The 10666-nt window shown below is 44.9% G+C and overlaps 1 pseudogene; it reads right to left on the bottom strand.

The window, feature by feature from the left end:
• Positions 1–2878, bottom strand: part of LOC131709012 (amyloid beta precursor like protein 2-like) — an 11910-nt pseudogene extending 9032 nt beyond the window's left edge.
• Between the last annotated feature and the right edge of the window lie 7788 nt (positions 2879–10666).

The raw sequence follows: 10666 nt of genomic DNA, 5'->3' as shown, positions 1-10666 counted from the left end.
TGTCCATAGTTTTATATTTGCATATAACTACATGATATAACGTAGTACATCTTTAAAATGGCACTTTGCAGCTCTCCCTCTCCCTCTCCCTCTCCCTCTCCTCCTCTCCCTCTCTCACCCGGTTCTCTGCAGTTCAGTTTCGACAGTGACGACCCCCGGTTCTTTCCCCAGCTCCTCTGCCTCCTCTAGCCTGGCTCCGGAGCTCCTCTCTGGGCAGCAGACGTACTCGACCCCCCTGTATCGATCCACCCCGCAGGGCAGCAGGCATGCCGTAGCTGCGCAGCTCCAGCCCCTCGGTTCCACAGGCCTGAGTGGTTTGTGCAAGAAACGGAATCCAGTTACAGAAATAACAGGACTTTACCTAGGCTTGCACCTGTACTTTATTACACTTTGCTATGCTTTTACTGTGGGAGACTTTTATAGGGTTAGTTTATCATGGTTTGTTTTTTTAATATGCTTTACCAGACCTCTCTGTGCTTTGCAATGCTTCCCTATGCTTTACCAGACCTCCCTGTGCTTTACAATGCTTCCCTATGCTTTACCATACCTCTCTGTGCTTTACAATGCTTCCCTATGCTTTACCATACCTCTCTGTGCTTTGCAATGCTTCCCTATGCTTTACCAGACCTTTCTGTGCTTTGCAATGCTTCCCTATGCTTTACCAGACCTCTCTTTGCTTTGCAATGCTTCACTATGCTTTACCATACCTCTCTGTGCTTTGCAATGCTTCACTATGCTTACCATACCTCTCTGTGCTTTGCAATCCTTCCTTATGCTGTACCATGGCTTTCACTGTGCTGTATTACATGTAGCTATGCTTTTACTGTGGGAGACTGTTATAAGGGTGTCCCTTTAAACTACTCAGAGCTGGTTGGTAGGGCGCTGCAGTGACCTCTTTAGCGATGTTGTGCCAGTGGATGTAACTCTCACAGGAGTCCATCTTCTCCTGGTGCAGAAAACGACACCGATCAGGAACCAGCAGAGCCTCGCTCACAAACTCTCCCACTGCGAGACAGAGACAGAGAGACAGAGAGAGAGAGAGACAGAGAGAGAGAGAGACAGAGAGAGAGAGACAGAGAGAGAGCGAGAGATGCAGAGAGAGAGAGACAGACAGAGAGAAATGGTAATGGTGTTGCATTGCCTCCATACACACACCAAGGCACTCTCACAGGTAAGTAAAAAGATATGTGAAAAACGTACGAATGGACAGCAGTCCACCCCTATGAAAGTTTACCATGGTAGCTTTGCATGGTGCTTTCTCTGCACTCTATTAAGCTTTGCAAGGCTTTGACTGTGCTAAACATTGCTAAGGGACAGCAACACTGGAGACGTGCACACAGCATAACAACGAGAAGCACACCGCAGGCGAGATCTGTGGGAGTCTGCTGCTCGCTACGATCACTGTCAACATTACAGGACGAAGGGGCACAGAGGTAGGAGTGCCCGCACTCACCCAGGCAGCGGTAGGGCAGGACGATGAACTGGTGGCTCTTGCAGGGGCCCCAGACCCTTCTTGCACCAGTTGCTGATGGTGGCGGGCTGGGAGGATTCCACCGCGCTGGTGATCTGCAGCTCAGGGTACATCTGGGGTAGGAGAAGGGAAGGAAGGGGGCATTACAAATGTGGGGGGGGAGGGGGGGGGGGTCCCACAGACCAATGAGAAGGACCACAGCACCGGAGTGGTATAAATACAGTATTATATAGAGTGTATTTATATTGCACTCCATGCACTAGAGGGTAAGTGGGGGTGAGGAGATATTACAGATTGCATCTCCACAATCCGAGCATCTCTTTCGAATTCTTTGAAGGGTTTGCGTGAAAAAGGGACGAACACAAAACGAAAAATCAAAACAAGGTACAAATCATAATGTAAAATTACATCTCCTGATGAACCCTAACCGAAGTCTTTATCTATCAATCTATAAAGACAGAATTGAAAAACCGCACACAGCTCTCTATCCCGGAGAATCAGGATCCAACTCCTCAACCACCAGAAACACTTCATGAAGAAGACAAGTCACTGATAAACTGAAGAGAATACTGCAGGGTGTGGTCCTGCTGCCCTCAGCTCACCTCCTGGCAGTAGCTGAGGATCTGGGCCGGGTCGGTGAAGCAGCCCAGCCTGCCGGCCCGGTCTGGCTCCCACTGGCCCGTCTGGATGTTGATGTGGAGAATCCGCCGGCCGCAGAACATGGCAACCTGCGGCTCTGCCACCGCGAACCCGGGGCCAGCATTGGCAGCGAGAGCTGGAGAAAGAGGGATGAGGTTCTATTTGTATTTATTATTATTATTTATTGTGTAATTGATTTGGCAAGACTTCTGCTGTAGTCGTGCCAATAAGCATCTTTTGATTGGATTGAGAGAGAGAGAGAGAGAGAGAGAGAGAGAGAGAGAGAGAGAGAGAGAGAGAGAGAGAGAGAGAGAGAGAGAGAGAGAGAGAGAGAGAGAGAGAGAGAGAGAGAGAGAGAGAGAGAGAGAGAGAGAGAGAGAGAGAGAGAGAGAGAGAAGAGAGAGAGAGAGAGAGGAGAGGAGAGAGAGAGAGAGAGAGAGAGAGAGAGGATCGAGAGAGTGAGAGTGAGAGAGAGCCTGCTGGGTAACCCAGTCCATACCCTCACCACTGTGACGAGGTAACCCAGTCCATACCCTCACCACTGTGACGAGGTAACCCAGTCCATACCCTCACCACTGTGATGAGGATACCCAGTCCACACCTCACCACTGTGATGAGGTAACCCAGTCCACACCCTCACCACTGTGACGAGGTAACCCAGTCCATATCCTCACCACTGTGATGAGGTAACCCAGTCCACACCCTCACCACTGTGACGAGGTAACCCAGTCACACACCCTCACCACTGTGACGAGGTACCCAGTCCATATCCTCACCACTGTGACGAGGTAACCCAGTCCCACACCCTCACCACTGTGACGAGGTAACCCAGTCCATATCCTCACACTGTGATGAGGTAACCCAGTCCACACCCTCACCACTGTGATGAGGTAACCCAGTCTATTCCCTCACCAGTCTCTGTTTAAAGAATTCTCTCCCACTCTCTGTCCTAGCACACTTAATATCTAACTGTGTGTCCTCTTGTTCTGGTTAAAGTACTGGCTAGGGTGAAATCTGTCCAATTTATTTCAAGATTGTAAAGGCTTCAATCAAACCCCCTAATTCTTCATTGTAGCCTCCACCTGTCTTTGTAGCTCTTTCCTTTAAGCCCTGGTTGCTCTTCGCTGGACTCCCTCCAAGGCCACAATGTCCATTTTGGGACAAAAACATGACAGTGTCTGGTCGTCCTCCACTGATGTCAAGAGTATTTGTTTGGTGCTAAATTATAAACTATTGAGGCTGTGACCCATATAGATGTTGGTGAACAGTCTTTGTTATTGTGACACACACACACACACACACACGCACACACACACACAAGTCCAGGTCCCTGCACTGCCTCCCCAGTTTCACTTTCAGCTTCAGGCTGCATTTTAATCAGATAATCCTTCCTGGCGTCTTCAGTGATGGATAGCCCCAACACGGCAGGTCTTCACTGCAGGGAATGGATGTATTTATAGACGGTTAAAAGCAAAGGCGTAACTCATCCTGTCCGGGTCTAGATTTACCTGAAACACCTCAGACAGCGAAATTGTACCAGTGCAGCGCTAGATAAAAGCACCAGCAGGTAAAGATACTGCAGCAGAAACAAAACTACTTCATAGAGAATAAACTGCCTTGCACTGTGCGCTTACTACCATGGGAACCCAGAAAGGCTAACACCTTTACCTGGAGCACAGGAGGGTGCCAATGTATTTAAATATCTCAAGATACCTCATTTATATCCGTTCTACACCGACCTGCATGAAAACACCTCAGAAAACACCTCAATGTGCTTGTGATGTCATTTACTACACAGTTAATGATCTGCTGTTCCTTTCTATTTAACCCTGCAGGCATCGAGTTATTGAGTCTGGTTATCCATGTATCTTTCCTTTATTCCTCTACATCGTACAACAAAGGGCTCCCGCCTGTATTTGGCATATTTCTAACCAGCGTTGCAGAGTGTTAGGTACAAATCTGGCATCCCTTGGCAGGTTCCAATAACACAGTGGGAGTGTGTGGAACACTGGTTTGAATAATGCAAGACCTGATGATGTGATTCAGTGCAACACTGAACCAACAGAGACAGGGGGAGGCAATCCCACCCACTCCCTAATGCAGTCGCTTTCCTTTCAATTAAAAAAAGTGCTGCTTTTATTCTTTTTTTTAATTTGGGGGATTGATTTAAATCAATAACTCTTCAAATCAATCCGATGTAAATCAAAGCTGCCACTGCAAAGGGATGAAGGATTGGCCATTGAATGGAGCCACTTGAGGAGGCAGGCAATAAAGGCAACAAATACATAAATATATAACTGAGTGGATAAATAAATCGAAGCGTCATCCTCTTAACCCTACTGGCACAACACAAGCCAGGTTTTTTTTTTCCTTGCTCGGGTGGAGAATACTAAAATACGAAAGGTGTGTTTCCTCCGTCTCCACTGAGATCGCAAGACAGTAGACTCTTCCAGAATTAGGTTATATTTTTATAGGTCAAAACCAAGATGTAAGCAATTGCACGCACTTACAGTTGCTATGTAAAGTAAGCTTCCATTTGATGTTTCCAGGATTCGAAAGTTACACACATGCAGCTGAAACGTTATCAGTGAGCGACTATTCTGGGACTTCATACTCAGATGTGGGTCATAAAATACAAGTCTGCATTGCTGTGCCTAAAATGAGATTGAATGGAAAGCAATTAATATTAAATTACAGAAGAAGAAGAAGAAGAAGAAGAAGAAGAAGAAGAAGAAGAACATGCGGGTCTGACGTCGTGTCACGACCGCATCTCACAAATGGAATGCTGTCGTTTTTTTGAGGTCCCTGCTTCTTATTTCCGATTCCCTGCGTGAGCAAGGAAATGTATTTTGATTCCCATCAGCACATCCATTCGTAACGTCTTTCTTTTATCAAGCATTCAATCAGTGAATAACTCATTCCTTTAGTCAGAAGTACGTACTTCCGAAATGCTCGCCTCGTTCAGAACGCCCAGATCAAAAAAAGAGTCAGGGAGATTGAGAAGAAAAATCCAGATTTTAATAGAAAAAGACAGAAGCAGATGAAAGGAAGAGCGACATCAATGAATCGCTTGTCAATTCATTCAAATAATTCAATGAAGCTCAATAGAGAATTAGATGAACATCATTTAATATACAGCTCTGAAAGAGCGTTTAACCTTGTCTTGCCTCATAGAAGTTTACCACAGCAAAGGCTTAGCAATGTCAAAAGCATTGTAAAGCATAGAGAGGTCTGGTAAAGCATAGGGAAGCATTGTAAAGCACAGAGAGGTATGGTAAAGCATAGGGAAGCATTGTAAAGCACAGTGAGGTATGGTAAAGCAGTGAGGCATGGTAAAGCATAGGGAAGCATTGTAAAGCACAGAGAGGTCTGGTAAAGCATAGGGAAGCATTGTAAAGCACAGAGAGGTCTGGTAAAGCATAGGGAAGCATTGTAAAGCACAGAGAGGTCTGGTAAAGCAGAGAGGCATGGTAAAGCATAGGGAAGCATTGTAAAATATTTCCATAGTAAAGGCATATCAAAGTGTAATAAAGTACAGTGAAAGTATGGTAAAGCACAGAGAAGTACGGCAAAGCATATTTTAAAGAAACAAACTAAGATAAGCTATGGTAAATTCATAGTATAACCATGGAAAAAGCATGGGAGAAATTGCCGTGTGAATTTAGTGCAGTAAACTTTTATGAGGGTTTTCCCTGTCTTCGATGAAACTCCAGTATCCTACAGTTTTTGCAAAGGGTTCATCTACACAGCGTTGGGATGCATGCAAAGCAAGCCCAGCCATCCATTATCTCTCAGCACTCTGACTCATTAAGCACTACCTGCCCAATCTCAGAGACACGCTCCATTTCTCAGAGAGGAAACAGCAGTTAGAGACTTCAGCGCTGTGCCTTGCTGCTGCAGCCCATATCCTGGCAGATGCAGCTCTGACCTCTGAAGGTCAGCGACGCTGAGTGCCTTCCTGGAACGCAGGGAGGTAGCCTGCTGCACCCCCCCACCCCCTAAGAAATCGATGCAGAGTTTCCTTCGAGGGGATTAAGTTTCACACTCAATGCTGGTAGAGGAGCAGAGTGCACGATCAGGAGGAATATCAGGTTCGTTTATTCATTCATTTTGAATTTTAATTCAATCATTGGATCGCTGCTTGCGAGTCTTAGTGCTCAAGGAGCGGGGGAAGGTAAAGGCCATTCTCTGACAATTGCTTTATAATGCGGATTCCGCTAATGACCACTGTACTCATTCCAGTCGTGATCTGTGCCAGGGGGCTCCTGCTACGGGCGTGCGAGTTCCGAAGCGTATTCATTCTTCACGTTTCAACGGCCAGGTTTTTTAGTTGTCCACCTGGAGCCAGTGCTTATCTGTTCAGGGTAGTGGGATATTTGAACACACAGATGTGCGTCGCGATGGCATGAACCAATACGATCCATCTCAGCAGCACGGTACACCAGGAGCCATGTGAACAGTGGCTCATAAAGACACAAACATGTGTTCGGTCTAGAGCACAAGTTTATCTCGCTATCTCGATACAACCCATTTGTTTTTCCCCCTCACTGATCTGCATGAGCCACAGTACTGTACATGTGCGATACTGGCAGTGTGTTGTAAACCCATGGCTGGTAATGCTGTGCTGCGCTACAGGTTCTGTGCTAGCTTGGGTTCCTTCTGGGGGATAACACCGGGATGAGGAACGTGGATCCCAACGGTGTTTTTGATTTTCTTTAAAAGGAGGCTTCAAATAAAATCAATCCTTCTCACTTCGCTGAAGGGATAAACCTCCCCCTGTTGACCCCGCTTTGACAGGCCGGACTTGAGAAGAAAATCAGATTATTAATAGCTGATTGCTGACGGAAACTGGGGGAACAAAATCAATCATCCAATCCTACAGTTCTAAGTGATGTAAAACTTTTAGGACATTCAACCTGGTCAGGGGGGTCAAAAAGGGATGAAGAACCACACCCAAAACACCCCTTCGCTCCTCGTGTAATCTTCTGAGCTGTGTCAGAGCCGGTGCAGGGTAGAGGAGGGCAGGTCTCTTGCAATGTGATTCTGCTAATGCTGACATAAGCTTCTCTGGAGCTCTCCATGCAGGCGTGCCTTGATAAGGTGAGCAAACAGTAATCCGGATCTTCCCTCTACTTGCTCTCCATCGTGTCCGGCTCTCGAAGGCTTTATTAAAAGCGAGATGGGACTGATTTCATTGCGTTCGTCGTGCAGGCCAGTGTCTATGCACCAAGGGCTCTGCTTCTCAGAGAGTCAGAACCACTCACCTATTCTCACACACAGATATTTACTTTATTAACATAGGTTTTACAATCTTATGATAAATAACCCTAACCCTTTTCTGATTCAAATTGTGTGCTTACATATATCATGCAAAAATGACTTGCGTGTCAAATACATTGCAGCTATGCATGATAACATTGTAATGATGTGTAAGTGCACATGCATTTACAATATCACGCCTATGTAAATACACAGTGATTCGAGACACTCAATGGAAAGTGTTTTCAGAGTTTGATATATTGCACGAAGGGGAGTCGGACGCTCTGGGCTTGTCTAATACATTTCCTTTGAAATGCTTCCGTTGAAGTCAATTCCTGCTTTGATAATTAGCGATGGTTATCACCACGACATGTGTCCGAGACTAACGCAGTCCCAAGCTCCACGCGTCTCTAGTTTCTGCACGCTCATTTTAAAATTCTGTTTTCACGAAGGCTGTTTAATTAGTTCTCTCAGGGGCTGTCGTTCTTTATGCGTGCTGAAGGAGAGAAGACATGTCGTTGATTTAACGTTTTCTCTTTCCCTCCCTCCCCCTCTCTCTAAACTGCACTGCCAATGTTCTCAGCATCTCCTGGCCAGTGAGGCTGGTTGTCATGGCAACACCTCCCACAGGAGTGCTGCTACCTACCCTGTTGCCGTGGCAACCAGCTCTCCGCAGAATTCTAAGCATGCCCCCCCCCCTCTCTCTCGTCACCTTCCCATCTCCACCCCTCAGCAATCCTTCTGTTCTTCTCATTCCACAGCAGAGTTCGACATCACTTGTCCCCTGGATTTGTCCAGCATGCTCAGTGTTTCATGCAAATGCCACTCCAGAATTAAAAGTGCAGCAGTAATCAATACGTTCTAATGGTGACATGATGCACTTTAATAAGGAGCACGAATTACCCTGTTAAAATAAATAGGAGACCCTGATATTAATGAGATCCAGCCCTCTGAAATGTCTTTATAATATATAGCACTAGACCCTGATATTAATGTGATCCAGCCCTCTGAAATGTCTTTATAATATATAGCACTAGACCCTGATATTGATGTGATACAGCCCTCTGAAATGTCTTTATAATATATAGCACTAGACCCTGATATTAATGTGATCCAGCCCTCTGAAATGCCTTTATAATATACAGCACTAGACCCTGATATTGATGCAATCCAGCCCTCTGAAATGTCTTTATAATATATAGCACTAGACCCTGATATTGATGCGATCCAGCCCTCTGAAATGTCTTTATAATGTATAGCACTAGACCCTGATATTAATGTGATCCAGCCCTCTGAAATGTCTTTATAATATATAGCACTAGACCCTGATATTAATGTGATCCAGCCCTCTGAAATGTCTTTATAATATACAGCACTAGACCCTGATATTGATGCGATCCAGCCCTCTGAAATGTCTTTATAATATATAGCACTAGACCCTGACATTGATGCGATCCAGCCCTCTGAAATGTCTTTATAATATATAGCACTAGACCCTGATATTGATGCGATCCATCCCTCTGAAATGTCTTTATAATATATAGCACTAGACCCTGATATTGATGCGATCCAGCCCTCTGAAATGTCTTTATAATATATAGCACTAGACCCTGATATTAATGTGATCCAGCCCTCTGAAATGTCTTTATAATATATAGCACTAGACCCTGATATTAATGTGATCCAGCCCTCTGAAATGTCTTTATAATATACAGCACTAGACCCTGATATTGATGCGATCCAGCCCTCTGAAATGTCTTTATAATATATAGCACTAGACCCTGATATTGATGCGATCCAGCCCTCTGAAATGTCTTTATAATATATAGCACTAGACCCTGATATTGATGTGATCCAGCCCTCTGAAATGTCTTTATAATATATAGCACTAGACCCTGATATTGGTGCGATCCAGCCCTCTGAAATGTCTTTATAATATATAGCACTAGACCCTGATATTGATGCGATCCAGCCCTCTGAAATGTCTTTATAATATATAGCACTAGTCCCTGATATTGATGCGATCCAGCCCTCTGAAATGTCTTTATAATATATAGCACTAGACCCTGATATTGATGCGATCCAGCCCTCTGAAATGTCTTTATAATATACAGCACTAGACCCTGATATTGATGTGATCCAGCCCTCTGAAATGTCTTTATAATATATAGCACTAGACCCTGATATTGATGCGATCCAGCCCTCTGAAATGTCTTTATAATATATAGCACTAGACCCTGATATTGATGCGATCCTGCCCTCTGAAATGTCTTTATAATATATAGCACTAGACCCTGATATTGATGCGATCCAGCCCTCTGAAATGTCTTTATAATATATAGCACTAGACCCTGATATTGATGCGATCCAGCCCTCTGAAATGTCTTTATAATATATAGCACTAGTCCCTGATATTGATGCGATCCAGCCCTCTGAAATGTCTTTATAATATATAGCATTAGACCCTGATATTGATGCGATCCAGCCAACTGAGATTTGTTTGTATCGGACGGAAATGACATCATATTAAAATTAGCTGTACTGTTTAATTAATGCTGTGCAACTGCACCCCCCCCCCCCCATTTACTAACGCACAGCTGCAGAGGGGGCAGAAATTAAAGTATCACCTCCCTAGTTCATTTCCAAAACCCCTCCCTCACACATTCTGCTTCTAAAAGCCTATTGATTGAGTCATCAGCACGCCTGGTTAACGATGACCTCAGCCAACACAGCAACAGATAATTCAACAGAACACACATGTAACAGGAGACTCTGAGCAGGTAAGAAATGACGTGTTCTGAAAACGAAGATGGCATTAAACTTCAATCCCTTGACATGATCTCAGTTCAGAGCGGATTTAGCGGGGGCTTGCATGCTTAAACCCCTTAGCCCTGCCCCTGATCATAAAATAAAACGACGCAATACGAAACGAGAGCCGTTCTGAATCTCATCACTGTATGCCTTCATATGCGAGATCTGTGTTCCACTGTACCTTTCTCTCTCTCTCTCTTTCCACTCAGCCTCAGCGCATGACTTCCCCGCAAAGGAATCTGTAGGTAAACTGTAATCTGCTTATCCCACTCAAATCGCATATTCAACACGGATAGGAAAAACAAATATTGAGATGGCCAACATCATAAATAAATTCACTCCTGTGTTTAATCAGCTGCGACACGCGCACACACACACCCCTGCCACAGATAACACCCTTTTGTTTACATAAACTGCTTCACGGTGAAACGCGGGTGCAATACAAACGTCCTCGGCTCCTGTAATAAATTAAAGCTGCATCTCCCT

The sequence above is a fragment of the Acipenser ruthenus genome, chromosome 41 (assembly GCF_902713425.1).
Source record: "Acipenser ruthenus chromosome 41, fAciRut3.2 maternal haplotype, whole genome shotgun sequence".
Lineage (NCBI taxonomy): Eukaryota > Metazoa > Chordata > Actinopteri > Acipenseriformes > Acipenseridae > Acipenser > Acipenser ruthenus.
This window is presented reverse-complemented; position numbering and strand designations above follow the sequence as displayed.